Below are 14,893 nucleotides of genomic sequence, written 5' to 3' on the forward strand. Positions count from 1 at the left end.
TGCTGTTAGACTGTTCATTGAAAACAGACTCACTTCACGGCTTTTGTACTATGGTCCCCTCCTGAAGGATATTCCTACACACACACACACATACACACACACACACACACAGCCACAGTGCTCACTCCTCCACTACCTGCCAGTCTGCTCAAGAGACATTGTCATAGTCTTCCTTCCCTACCCCCCCATACAACAGCACCACCCCACCCCCACACTCACCCCATCACAAGCTCTTTTACTCTGCTTCATTTTTCTTAGCACTCACTCTCACCGGATAAAGCATTTATTTCTTTACTTTCAGACTGCTTCCTGAGTAGAGTCTTTGTTTTATTCACAGCTTCACCTCCAGTATCTAAAACAACGCCAGTCACATAAATATTCGTTGAGTGAATAAAGGAAGCCCTGTGGATTCATTCACTGAGAAATGGAGACAAACTCTTGCGTGCTATCTGACCCTTCAATCTCAGATAAGACTTTAAAGTTTACAAGATATTTTTATATCCTTCATCTCCTCTAATCTTCCATAATCGTCAGGGAAGGGGTTATAATCCCCACAGCAGAGATGAAGAAACTGAGACCCCAGATCTCAGAGCAGAGCAACTTTCTGGAGAGGCAGAGTCCTGGCTTAGCTCCTGAACCCTATTCCCACCTGGCACCTAGATGTGGGGGGTCTTGGCCTCCCTCTGAGTTGTTCTGGTCCTGGTGGAGCCGCTGAGGTTCCCGGAGAAGAGCTGGCTTACAGAGAGGAGCCTGGGAAATGGTTTTTATCACAGTCAAGCACCAGATACTACAGACGGCAGATTTTTGTGAACACATTTGTCAAAATAAACCCATCAATTATTATCAATAGTTTTAAAAATGCATTATGGGCCACGGTTCTAGGGCTTCCCAGACACATGTCTTCCAGGGAAGCTCCCGGGAGACACCTTTCCTGATCCCCTCTCTGCCAATCCAACCCCATGCCTCACTTAGCTGCTCCCTCCTCCACACGCCCAGGACCTGGGCCCCTGCCTCACTGCACTGCCTCCTTCAACAGTTTCATGTTCCCCACAAGAGGCCAGCTTCAAGCCCCCGCAGAAGTGCCTGGAGCCCCAGCCCAGTGCCCGGCTCCCATCCAGCAGGCCTCAGCCTGCAGGCGGATCACCCTCCTGAATGACACCAGCAGGGCAGGAAATAAAACAGCCCAGGCCCTTTCTCTCCTTCACCACTGCCTCAGGACCCAGGAAACCCAACTGAAGTTTTGCTAAGCTCCCTTTTTCTCTCTCCTGCGTGAGTGCAAGGAGGCCTAGCTGGCAGCAGATGGTTCTAGGGATTTAAGAAGAGGTGCTGTGGGAAATGCAAAGAAACACAGGCCTTTCTGACCATGTTTGCATTCAAACTGCTTGCAAGTTCAAAATTTAAAGAATTTTCCCGTCTGCTTACTAAGAGAAAGAAGAGAGAGTAAGAGCTCCCCAGGGGATACTTCCCTAGGAAGAAGAACTTTCAGATTGCCTAAAGAAAGGACGGGGAGGGGAGAAGGATGCTCAGGCAGAGAGGAATCACTCACCATCCCTATCCTCGGCTGGCCCTCAGCCCTGATGGTGCCCTCTCCCCTGTGGCAGAGGACCAGTCTTTTCCACACCTTCTCTCAAGCAGAGTGTACATGAAAGAAGAAAAAGAGGAGGACTGTAAGGGGGAATTCTTATTTGTTGCCAATTAAGGGCAGAGTGACCTTAATTTATAGCAGCAGAACCCAGAGTTATCACAGATTTTCCATCTTGGGAAAACAGCTCAGCTCTCAGCTGCCCACTGGTCCCCTGGAAATAGAGCCCACAGCAGGTTTAATTGAGTCCAGATTGACTTTTTACAGGGTTGGATTCCTCATCTCTTGGAAGAGAAAGCCTTGAGATTTTCAGTTGTTCAAAGATGCATTTTTAAATTGCTAGATACTAAGAGCAAAGCCAACTGGAATGATCCCCGTCCCTAGGAAGCAAGGACAAAGCTTAGCAAAAGTGAGTCAATTCAATTGGCCACCAGATGCTGTGCTGGCTGTGATCCAGACTTATACCCTGTTTTAAGGAGCATCCAATGATCCAGGCAAGGATAGAGGAGATATCACAAAAATAATAATTGCACAAATAAATATCTAATTACAAATCATAATGAAGAATATTTTTAAATACAGGTGTTATGAAAGCAAGTAAGTGGAAACTCACTCTAGTCCAGCCAGTCAGGGAAGTGACATTTAGGCCAGAACCAAAGGACTGGGAGTTGATGGGTTGGGGGAAGGATGTTCCCACAGGAGGGGACAGCCCATGCAAAAGCCACTATGGACAAAGACGCCAGATGAGGATGAGAGGGAGCTGCAGACTGGAAGGCCAGCCTGAAAATCCTGTCAGAAGATCCTTGATAATATTTTTGGTGGTGCTCCTACCCGACTCCCCCCACTTTATTTCTTTAGGTCCAAGTCTTTAGATTTTAATTTCCCATTGCCCCACAGTTGCAAACTTCCTTCTGGACACTATACATCTCTTCCTCTGGTCCTCTTTGTCACATCCATGTGGGCACATTTTCACCTTGACCTTTTGCATTTTCAGAAAAGCTCAAATGTAATCGGTAAGCCTGGGCAGTGCCCAACCCTGACAGTGGGAAACGCTCAGGTGGCCCTGCTCGTTGGCTTGGACCACTCAGGACACTTGCATATTAGAGAAAAACAAATAAATATTGACTCTACATCTCCAGTTCCACCTCCTTCAGAAAACCTTCCCAATAATTCCAAACAATGCATACATCTCTCCTCCTAGACCTACAAAACTTACTGTGTGCCCCTTCCTCGTGACACTTAATTACATGAATTTAGCATTCACTCGACACGTATTTGGCGATTTCCTATCTAGTAAAATATGCTGGACTGGATGGTTGTTAACTAAGAAAGACCTGGTCCCTGCTCATCAAGAAGTGGCTAGAATGGAAAGCAGCTGGTTATATGACACTGGGGAAGTTACTTAACATCTCTGAGCCTCAGTTTTCTCTTGGGAATCAAAGTGTGACCTCTTTTTATAAATACACATGGATTAAAAACACTATCAGAGGTTATCCTTGAAAAAAAGGATTGTGGTGAATTTTGTTTTCGTGTTACAATTCTGATTTTGTTTTTAATGGACATATATGTCTCATGAGAAAAAGCATTAAAACTGTTTCCTTTTAGGTTAAAACAAAGCAAAACAAAACAATAGCACTTTATTTCGTTGTGAGAATTAGTGAGGTATGGTGTGTGCACAATCAGGACACAATAGCCTCCCCCAAAGCAGAGTCTATGGGCTCCGAGCAGAAAATCTCGGAGAGACAGAGGAGAGACTGGACCACTGTCACACCTCTCAGCAACGCCGGCTCTGGATGTCAAAGTCGTTCCTACAAGCCCGCTTCCTTCTGGGACAGAGACATGGCTAAGGGCATCTCCCAGGTTCTCCACTCCAGAGGGGCTGCCCCTAAATTCCAGGGATGAACTGTCTCGGTGAGGCTGGGGGCAGGGGTTGTGATTGGCAGTCTCCCGTAACCAGGCTGAAGTGTGGACAAAAGCAGTTTCTTTTCCCATTTGACAAAGGGGCAGAAGGAGGAAGCAAGGGGAGAGGAATTTAATTCAGGGCAATAATTTTGGAAAGACAAAATAAAAAGATTCCACTACAAAATACAAAACACCAGCCTGTAGTAGATGCTCAATTAATGATGGTGACTATTATTACAAAGATTAACATCGAGGTTTCAGGCTAAATCGAAACAAGTGTGACTTAGGAGGCCTGGGTGGGAATACGGGCTGAATGTGAGGGCACTGCGGAAAGGAGCACAGAAGGGTGGATTCCTGAGTGTGGGAGCACTGGGGACTGAAGACCAAGATTTCAGGGAGGAGAGATGTTGAGAGGAACAGCTTGAGCCAGAGCCGCTGAGGGGGAGGAGCAGGTGCTAAGTACACAGACTTTAGGGGCCGCATGATGGAGAAAGGGCCCCCAACAAAGGTCAGGACTGCAAAGTTTGATTCAGTGAGTTACTCTCATACCATCTGGGGGTATCAATCTTGTCTCCCGAAAAAAACAGTAAACTTCCTACAGAAGAGGATCTTGCCATCTAATTCTCCTGCATCCATTTTAGCTGTTGAATAAATATTTAATCAGATGGAATTGCCAGTGACTTCTGGGGAGCTTACAAAGGACATGTCACTCGGTGGGTGAAGGAACTGTCCCTCCCAGATTCCTTTTCCCTTCGTTTCTCTACATCAACACTTAAAAGACATGGCCACTGGCCTGTTGATTTGATGCCATGAGTCTAGGCAAAGCCACTTTCACCAACATCTTGGACTGATTAAGAAACTTTCTAAACCTGAGTCCTAAGGCTGAGAGGTGGGAGGGTTGTTTATAAAATGTTTTGACCATCTCATATATATATATATACATATATATATATATATATATATATATATATAGTTTTAACCCCTACACAACCATAAAATCTGACAATTACTTCTTTTTCTGAAAAAATTAAGTTGCAGCCCATGTAAGGGAGCAATGCGTCACTCCCTACACCCAGTGCTTTCATCTTGGGAAGGGAAACCAATTAGTGCTGGAAGTGCTGGTCTCTCTCTGCCTCTCTATTAACTGCTCCTTGCGGGGCTTCCCTGAGGCACAGTCCGATACAGTGACTTGCTGACAATTAGGTAGAAAACACCGGGTACGCTCAGCCCAGTGCCCTCCTTGCTCAGTGGGGAGGAGAGATGCCCTTTACCCGCTGTCCCCTGGGAGGCCCCCACCGCAGGTTCTGACTCTCTGAAGATTATCTGGCCACAGGCAAAGCACTTGATTCCTTGACTTAGGGACACTGGATGTGAGTGGACAGAGTGTGCTGTGAGCAGCACAGAGAAAGAGGGTAACTCACCAGCAGATTAAGAACATTATCAACAATTGTTGTTGTCAGCAATCTACACAGCTAATATCAAACAGACAATACTTTGTGACTGAGAGTTCCCATACAACACACAGCAATTCTCTAAAGGGAGGAGGTAAACAGCTGCCAGGGAACTAAGCATGACTCTCTTAAGGCTCGCTTTTCAGAGAAGCCCATACGGAGAAGGGCTAACTTTCCGCACACTGAACATTCAGGTGGGGAAAAGAAAAACAACCAACACTCTGTAGGGCATGTGAAAATTATGCAAAAACTATGACATACCCACATCAGAGTGAAATCCAAGAGGTGAGGATCTAATCTCTCTTGTGGAGAAAAAGTAGAATAAGTTGCTTTGATGGTGGTTTAAACCCATCAGGAAATGGTGTCAATTTCCCAGAATGAACAGACAGGAAACTTTCCAGGACATCTAGGATTTCAAGCAGTAGGATCTGTTCTTATCTTACGATGTTTAACCTTCACAAAGCTTAAGAAAGTCCTTGTCCTTGAGAATTATTAATATAATTGTAAACTAAAAGTTCTAAGCACTAGGAAGGCCTGTGCCAGAGATGATTATATTATAAAAGAAAGGTTCTGAGATTTAGAAGTTTTGCTGTATCAAATCCTGGGAAAATCTCAAAGGAGGAGATACACTCTTGCTGCTCTCCATTTAATTCCCAGGAGCAGCTGTGAGCATAGACAGACCACCACCCAGGCAGTGAACCAGCACTTCCCATGATCCTCCCCACCCTGTCCAGGTCGGCACCATTATGCTTCCCATTTTACAGATTAAGAAGGTGAGTCTCAGGAAGGCCAAGTAATCTGCTGACCTGGACAGGGTTTCACAGCAAGACTTTCAGATGTCAAAGCCCTTCTACCGATGGCTCTCCCATGGGCTGCAATCACCAACCACCTAGGGAACTCCTTGCTTTTAAGTTACTTCTCTCAGTCTATTTGCAAGTGAACTTTCTTAGGTTACAGGACCTCTAGGCTCCAGGCCCCATCTACAAATGCCTCACAAATATTTCCAAAAACAATATTTGATTTGAGGAGAATCAGGCAAATTCATTTGCTAGTGAAACTGCAGTGAAAATAGACATAAATCAGTCACGTAGAGTCATGAATTCTGAACAGTCTTTTAGAGCAGAAAGCACAAAGGGCCTGAAGTCAAAGACGCTGGGTTTCACACAGGCTCCACCGGCTACAGTGACTGAAGGTGAGCCGCCAACCTCTCAGGCCTAATTTTAAAAGGGAGAGAGAAAGAGAGAAATAAAGAAATCCTGTTTCATTGGATTATTTGGGAAACTAATGGTAATTTTATACATGAAATAACTTTGTAAGCTGCAAAGCCCTATACAAGTGGAGGATTTAATTATAATTATTTTGACTCAGCTATTTGGCTGGGATCTTACAGGGAATCTGAATCATCAGATAGAGGTTTTTTAAAAAATGAGATGTAAAATAGCATAATAATCAAGAACAAAGCCCTAACCTCAGGATAACGAGGTTCAAACTCTTGCTGTGTGATCTTGAGCAGGTTACTTACCTTCTCTGTACCTCAGTTTTCTTATCCGGAAAATGGGGACAATAATTAGTGCCTACCTCATAAGGTGGCCCTGAAGACTATGCAAGTTAAAATACTTAAAGAACTTAAAATGGTTCTTGGAACACAGGATGCTTGACCAGTATTACTATACTATCATGATTTTCACTGAACAGGCAAAAGGTGGACTGGGATGTAGCAGCCGGCACTTCAAAACAAAACCACTGCAGCAGAGGGAAAAAAGCAGACTATAGCTCTGAAATGTACTGTATTTTGAACTCTCTGGGGGACTCTTTCGGAGAGAAAAGTAAGTCATCAGACTCCCAGTAAAACCGTGCTTCTTCCCCCCTCCCCTGCTCCCTTCCTCACCCATCCTATGCAGAAAACCTAACAGCCCCAAAGTCCTCTTTCTTCTTCATCACTCTCCCATCCCCAAAGATCAGCTTCAGCCCAGGTGAAGGCCTAACGGAAGACCCCAGGACAGTCCGGGCAAGTCCCTGGAGACCAGGGCAGCTGCAGAATGTCAGCCTCTCCCCTCTCTCCATTTCAATCCTTCCCCTCCTTCATGGCTTCCACAATATCCCACTCCTCCCAAAAGACTGCTCCCTTCGGCACTATGCATCTGTAATTGCCAACTCTGCTCTCACTGGCTGCATAATTATTTCACAAGTGCCAATTTTATTGCCCCTAAAAGGTAAATTCCCCAAGAGCTAGTCATATTCTTCTAGATTCCCCATAGAGCTTAGGAAGGGGCTACAGACACTGACCATGTGCCATAAATAATTTAGTAAGGGGTTTAGTTCCCTGGAAGGAGCCCAGACTCCCTGCAAAGTGTCAGATGCAAACTCGGTCTGAACCTCGACTCCTCCTCCCCAAGCCCATGGCAGATTCTGCTATCAGATCACAGCATATGATCACAGGCTTTCTCCCAGAGACCCTGGAAGAAACCTCAGAATCCTTTTCATCACTGCACTGCAGGCAGCCAATACAGACTAACTGGAAAGATGAACCCTTTTTTGCCATCTCTGCTTCCTAGGTACTTCCTTAACTAAGTCTCTGTAACACTGGGACTTAACCACTATTATTATAACTACCACACTCTACTGTACAGAGTTGTTCACTTGTCTGCCTCCACTAGGCCAGGGGCTTTCAAACTTTTGATCATGGGAGCCCAAAAACAACCTAAATCAGCATGTACCAAACTGAAGCTAAAGTTTCCCAAAACAATACTGATTAGTGTAATGCACTGTGATATTTCCTATTATAGTCTGTCTAAAAATACTGATTCAGATCCACAGAATTCATCTCATGGTGCACTATGGTTTACAACTATATCTATGTGATATAGATACAGATAGATAAATAGAAAGATAGGTAGGTAGATGATATAGTATGTTAGTTACATAATGTTAGTTAAGGTAACATTAGCAGCTATAACTGATAAACCCCAAAATCTCAGTCTTTACTACAATCAAAGTCTGTTTCTTGTTCACATAAAACCTAAACCAGTGTAGACTGGGAGGTGGCTTCCACTGGGCAGTCATTCAGGGTGGGTTCCAGGCTGTTTCTTGTGGTACCTTTAACACATGACTTCTAGAGTTACCACGTTCGGGATCATAGCAATCCCGCCTGGGAAGTTTTTTATGGGTCAAGTGTACAAGTGACACTCATTGTTTTCAATCTCATTCCATTGGCTAGTATTTAGTCACATGGCCTCACTTAACTGCAAGGGACCTAGGAAATGTAGCCTAGCCATGTGCCCGGGAAAAGATGGAAACCGATCTGATGATCAGCTAGCAGTCTCTACCACAGACCTGCCATTTACAAAACCCTCCAAGGGAAGCACTTAGCCTTACTCACATTTGTATCTCCAGGAACATTTGGCTTATAGGAAATGTATGACCACAGGATGAATGGGGAACATGATAGATCCTGGCTAGAGTTCCAGAAGTATTAGGGTTTATGATTAGGTTTCATAATTCTCTCCAAACTGACACCTGTGCAAAGCCTAAAGCAAAGCTGAATCCAAAAATCTGCATTAGGGCAGGTGGAAGATACCAGAAAAACTGCTTGGTGTCTCCCCTTCTATGTGGAAGCTACACAGACACTCTTCCAACACCCCCATGCCTGTCACGGAGCACAGCAGAACAATTAAGAGCACACAGACTTTTGAGGCGGATAAATCCTGGCTGGGCCCCTCCCTGGCTAGAACCACAGCTGAGCGTTCACTATGTGAGAGGCATGATGCCACGCATCTTCTAGGCAGTATCTCATTGCATCCTCACAAGAAGCCTCTGAAGGACACTGATTTCTCCCTTGGACCTTCCCACTGTCTGAGAGAAATCAATGGCTTCTACCCCTGTGTTCCCAAAGCACTTTCCAAATTCACAACCCTTTAATTCACTTGTGGGAGAGCCGTTTTGGCATGTGGAGGTACCTATCCGTTCATCTTATCTCTCCAATTGCACTTCAAGGATAGTGGAAATAGCATACACTTGAGAGTCAAAATACCTAGGTTCAAATGCCGAACCAAACTTAATAGTTGTTTGAGGTTAGCGAAGATACTTATTTCTTCTGAGCCTCGATTTTCTTATCTGTAAAATGGGGTCAGAAGTCCAACATCAAAGGGATGCTGGGACACATAAACCTTATATCCATAAAGAATTATGCCTGGCACATAGTAGGTTCTTTAAAAAGTAATGCTGTCCCTCCTCCGCCTCTCCTTGAGGGCAGCGATAATGTTTTATTCCTGGACATTAACATCATATCTTGCACATAATAAATATATAATAAGTGTATGTTGAAGTGTATTGAATGACAAGCTTTTCTGTTGCACAATAAAAACAAAACACACAAACCTATCTTGATCCTTAGAAGCTCTTTTTTTATCTCTCCTTCCTCTTCCCACATACTTCATTACTCTTCTCTCTTTGGGTAACATGAACTTTTTTTTTGTACTCAGAAATTTTAAATGGCTAACAGAGCACCTCAGGATTCTTTCCTCCGGCCATTATCCTTCTCTTTCAAGTTGTGCTCAGCAAGATTATTTGGCTATTGGAGCTAAAAACGGTCAGATTACAAGTGGAGGTCTCTGAAATGTAGCATTCCCCATTGCAGGATTCTGGAATTACACCAAACACCAGGGAGGGGTTGCTCTTCCCCAAAGAGCTCACTGTTCTGAAAAAGCCTTTGTTTTAAGGCTTTGCAAAACCGCCCTGTGGAATCTCCTCCATCCCAGGTCCCCAGCACTGGTCTAGAACTGCTCACAGAGTATCTATACGCTCCCTGTAAAACAGAACACTCAAGAGGCCTACCATCTTGTAAAAATTGCTGCTGTCCAAGTCTTGGTTTGTATTTCACAGTATAATGAGCACTGTTTTGGAGCACTTGTTCTGATGTCTAGCAAGCCCCTGATAATGAGAACAGCTGACACACTGTGTGGTTCCTGGGTCTGTGGCGTTATGTTAGGCACCTTCTGTCAATTATCTCCTCCAATTCTCACCAAAACCCTGAGTCAGATATTACTATTATCCCTATTTTGCAGAGAAAGAAACTGAACCTCAGGAGGTCAAAGAACTTTGCCCAAGGTCACACAGGCAGCAAGCAGCAAAGCCTCAATTCAAACCCTAGTCTATCAGATTCAAATCCCATTCCATTTCTGTTACTCCACACTGCCTCTTTAAATGGCCATAAAAGAAGGTCCTTTCTGTATAGAAATACTTGAGAAAATAAACAGTTTGGACTGGTCAATCTTTAGGTCCCTTCCTCCTCTTAAAAAAAAAATCTATGGTTCTAATGAAGAGAAGAAAGAAAAAAGGAAATGTAAGGAGACCAAACATTATGAGGCTTGGCTTATCAGTATTTAATAACAGCTTTTGGATCAAAACTCTACAGAACCTTATTTATGGACAGACAGTTACTGTTAAGCAGAACCTCTTTATACAACCTTTTCATCTGAGGATATTGTAGCCTTCTACTGCCTTTCTATTAGTGAGAGATGGGGTGTGAAATTTGCTGGCCCTGCCAACATTATCCCATTAAATTATCTGCCCTCTTCCAGTGCAATTCACTCAGAGGCAACAGTTTGAGACTCAGGCCCTGTGAGTGTCTGTGCCTAGGCGTTCGGAGCGGGGAGGTGTGAAGGAAAAAGTTCAGGTGGTGGTAGCATCCCAATGACATAACAGCAATCCACATTTCACTGCCTTACCAAAATAAAGTGGATGCCACAATTATCCCATTCCTAAACAAACTGAAAACCCCAATCGAGCTTACTGCAACAAAGAGAGAGCCTTTTTACCGCTGTTTATTTTTATTTTGTATTCGTTAGCTTTTTAGATATTCCTGGCATGCAAGTCAGGCTCCATGTAACAAGCAGCTGCATTTAGTTAAGGATTTCGAAGAGTTCCCCCCACCAAACCCCACCACCCCATAACAGCCCCCCTCCCCTTCAACTCCAAAGAACTCTCTCAGACTCTCTCAGACTACTCCCCTTTTCTCTTGTCTGTCGACAGAACAGTCTCTCCTGGCACACAGTGGGGAATAGGTGAGGCCAGGCTGAGGCTCTCCTGTTGGAGAAAGAGGCCTAGGAGACTTGAGTGTTTCCCAGCTGGGGCTGGATTTGCCAGGGTCTGACCCACATGGGGAACTTGGAGCTGGCAAGCCAGCTCTCCCACTAGAGAGCACTCTAATAAATCACCCCTATTCCCTGAGTTGTACAACAAGATGCAAATACAAAGGCACTTCATCAAAGTACATCTCATCGCTGGTTGGGAGGAATTGCCAGACATGCTCCTCAAACCACATCTGAGTTACAGTTCATTACAACAACATCATTCCTCCTGATCAGAGGTGCAGACCATCCAAGGCCTTTCCAGTCCATCTCTGAGTTACAGTGAGTCTGGCTCAGGGAACTCCAGCGCAGGAAGGAATATTGAAATTGGCTGTCTCCAGTCATTTCTTATAACCCTTATAATGGTTGAGAAATCATCCCTTTGCTGCTCTTGGAAAACACAGGGATATAACACCTTTGGCCCCAATATAACATAAAGGGTGTAAATTTTAAGACAAACCGGGAGAGACTGTCGAGGGCAGCAGTCAGATGAGAGCATGAACTTTTATGGTTTGTAAGCCCTACAATGCCATTTCCTGGCTGTGTGACCTTAAGAAAGTAGCTTAACCTCTCTGTGCCTAAATTAAAATGAGCTAATTATGCCATCTCCCTCATGGGGTTGTTGTGAGGATTCAGTGAGTTGATACTTGCAAAATGCTTAGAGTAGTAACTGGCCTGTTGTAAAGGTTATGCAAGTGTTTGTTAAATACATTGTACAAACAGAGGCATCAGACATCTCAGAATGCTTGGGTTCAGAGAAGTACATTCTTAGTTGAGGTCAAAGGATTTGGCACCATTCTTTAGCATCTCTCAGGCCCTGTAACAGTCCAGCTGGTGGGAGGGGAAATGGAAAGTGAGGAGAGAGAGAGGCCCCATGGACTGTGTAGATCTGGGTAAAGGCCCAGGATCACTCCACCCCTGGCAACCCAGCAGGGAAGGCAACTCATTGCCCTGGGCCTCAAACACTCCAGATCAATGGTTCCTATCTTCTGGGGATTGCAGTTTTCTTTAAAAATCAGATGATAACCAGAAACATACAACCCTAAAAATGTACATAAAATTTTGTGTATTATTTCTGGAGGGTTGAACGGCCTAATTTCAGATACCCCAAGTTAAGACCCTCTAGGCTGGATCTCTTCTCCAATACTTGCTATCCATGGTTTCACTCAATGCATATAACACTCAGCTAAGGCTCAGAAAAACTAATCGCCATACCCAGTGTGTGGAAGAGAAACGATTTGAACCTACGTCAGTTAATTCCAACACCCGTGCTCGTAACCTTTAGGTTCTACTACACTCCCTTCATACTGGAAGATGAGACAAAGGGAAAATCCTTGAAAACAAGCAATGTTACATTTTTACTAGGAAAAGCAAGTATCATCACACTTTTACCTACAACCAAAAAAGTTACTCTCCATTCATTCAATAAAAATCTATGGACCACTTACTATATATGCCTAAACATATGCCATTTATATGCAGATATACATGTACATCAACATACATATAGTATATACAAAGCAATCCATTCTCCATAGGATGCTGGGTAAAATTTTCAAAAATATTTGAGATACGGTATGTGGTCCCCTTCAAACCATATCCAAACTGGACACTAATGGATGCAAGTGACATACCATTTAGAAACTTTCAAGTCTAATCTGAGGCCTATGTTCACCATGCAGGAGATGGAGAGAGGAAAATATAGACCAAAGTTGAGTTTTGAAGGACTCCTAACTAAATACCAGAAAGATAATCCCAGATAATGTCAGAGTAGCAAAATAGCCACCAGGTATACTGACTCAATATTGGAAATTAAATATTCCCAACACATTGCCAGAGGCAGTTGGACCACACCCTTTGTCTCCTGGGCCTCTGTATGGCTCCCCCTAGGGAGGATTTTCAGACGTTCCTATAAAGGTGGGGCTGGATGACTTGGTCCCCAGTGTTTTCACCAGGAAAGCTAGCAGTCTTATTGTCCTCAAGAGTCTCTAACTCTAGAAGTAGACAGGACCTATTAAAATGGCATTGGAAAGTTTACAAAATGACAGCAAACAGTAGCAGGTCACCTCCCTCTGACTCCAAGCAGCCAAGCCACAAAATCTACAGGAGTCTGAGAAAAGCCTAGGTGGGTTCCAAAGGCCCTGAGCTCTGGGTACAGTTATAAAGGCTTCAGGTTCGGGATGGTAAGAGGTAGATGGGGAGATTGACACTGAACAGACCAGTAAAGTAAATGTAAAGGTTTGTTCCTCCTGGCTAACAAAACAGAAGAGTGATGGGAGAAATGCTGAGCATTTGTTTTAAATAAATAAATGAAACATATCACCCCTTAGACTGATCTCCTGAGCCATTGGCTGAGTTACCTGAAGGATGTTAGATCAGGCAAGAAGGTAAATCTGAGTTGCACTAGAAGCCTTGTCCCCAGAGAAAGGATCAAGCATTCACAGAAATGGAAAAGGATTTATTAGACAATAAATAAGACAGTAATAACAGATTTTAGCTCATTATTGAAGAGATCAGAATAAGCACTACTCTTTAAAAAAAAGTTGTCATGGGAGAAAAAGAAACAAATTTTAATTCATGCACATGGAGGTCCCATAGAAATGGGACCTAAGAAGTAGCCAAAGCAGGCAGCTTTTATACTTTTTAGACAAAGAAACAATAAATTTGGGAGGAATTTTTTTTAAGGTTTTTTTTTTGAGCCTGTAGACAGTTCAATGAGAATTTGGGCGACTGCTGATAACAAAATTGTCTTACACTCAGCAAAATCATTGCCTGGACATTTATTTAAAGGCAGAAGTCCAAAGAAAGGTGCACTGGACCCTCATGTTCCCTCCCTCTCCCAACCCTGTCCCTCCCCCTCCCCATGATGTAAAAGCAACCATTGTTGAAAGGTTATGTAGAATAAAGGAAAAGACAGAGGATATAAGTGAACAAATTAAGGCGCCTCACTAGGAGCCTTGCCTTAGCTAGAATCACCTTGGTTATCTCCACCTCAATTTGCCCAGCAACCTGACATCAGAAAGATGTTTACAATGTTTTAGGCAGCACGACCCAATTTTTGCTTTTCACCCAGGTGTGTGGCAACGGACCAGATGTTTGGCATCAAGGAAGCAAACATCCATGTGACCAAGCTGTTTACATTTCATTAGGATTTTTCATCAGGAAGGAGCACTCCCTGCTGATGTACATCTTAATTACAATTAGGAGCAGTATTTACCCTGAGGAGCTTCCAGATTAGCACAACCACACTGTAGGATCAGTTTCAGAATCATCCTCAAAAAATGTGGTTCCCACTTCCCCAAAGTCATCTCTATGAAATCAAAATTCACACACAACTTCCTTCCAGGGTGTATTTTCTACCACGAAAATTATTAGCTAGATTTTGGTCAAAACGAATTCTGTAGTCATGGTCTAGGTAGTGAATAGGTCTTTCCCCCTCAACTGCTAAATAGCCCAGAGCCTTTTTCCCCCTAAAGCACAGCGCTAACTTAAAAATGAAAGATGCATGATAAAAGAGCACGGGTTGGGGCTGGGGGTGGGGGAGGGAAGAATCCAGGGGCTCCAGCACCCCCTCAAGGGATGCATGTTAAAAGTGAGGCCTAAGACCCTGGAGACTTTAATCAACTTTCCCCCTCCAACCTCCAAAGAATGAATCGTTGTCTCCACAGGCGCAGCCGGGCTCTTCCCCCTCATTGTGTACCGGCTCAGACGCAGCAAGGATCCGAGCTTCCCGCAGCGAGCTAAGACTCTCGGGCTTTCGGTGAAGTCTTTCTCTAACTGTTGCAATTGTCTTTGGAGATTACCAAAATCAAGTATGCATTACTTGGCTT

General features: G+C 44.0%; 1 protein-coding gene across 1 annotated transcript in view; it reads right to left on the reverse strand.

The window, feature by feature from the left end:
* Positions 1-14,893, reverse strand: part of ROR1 (receptor tyrosine kinase like orphan receptor 1) — a 385,155-nt gene that overhangs the window by 369,133 nt on the left and 1,129 nt on the right. The gene's annotated exons all lie outside the window — the stretch shown is intronic.

Source organism: Vicugna pacos, chromosome 13 (assembly GCF_048564905.1).
Source record: "Vicugna pacos chromosome 13, VicPac4, whole genome shotgun sequence".
NCBI lineage: Eukaryota > Metazoa > Chordata > Mammalia > Artiodactyla > Camelidae > Vicugna > Vicugna pacos.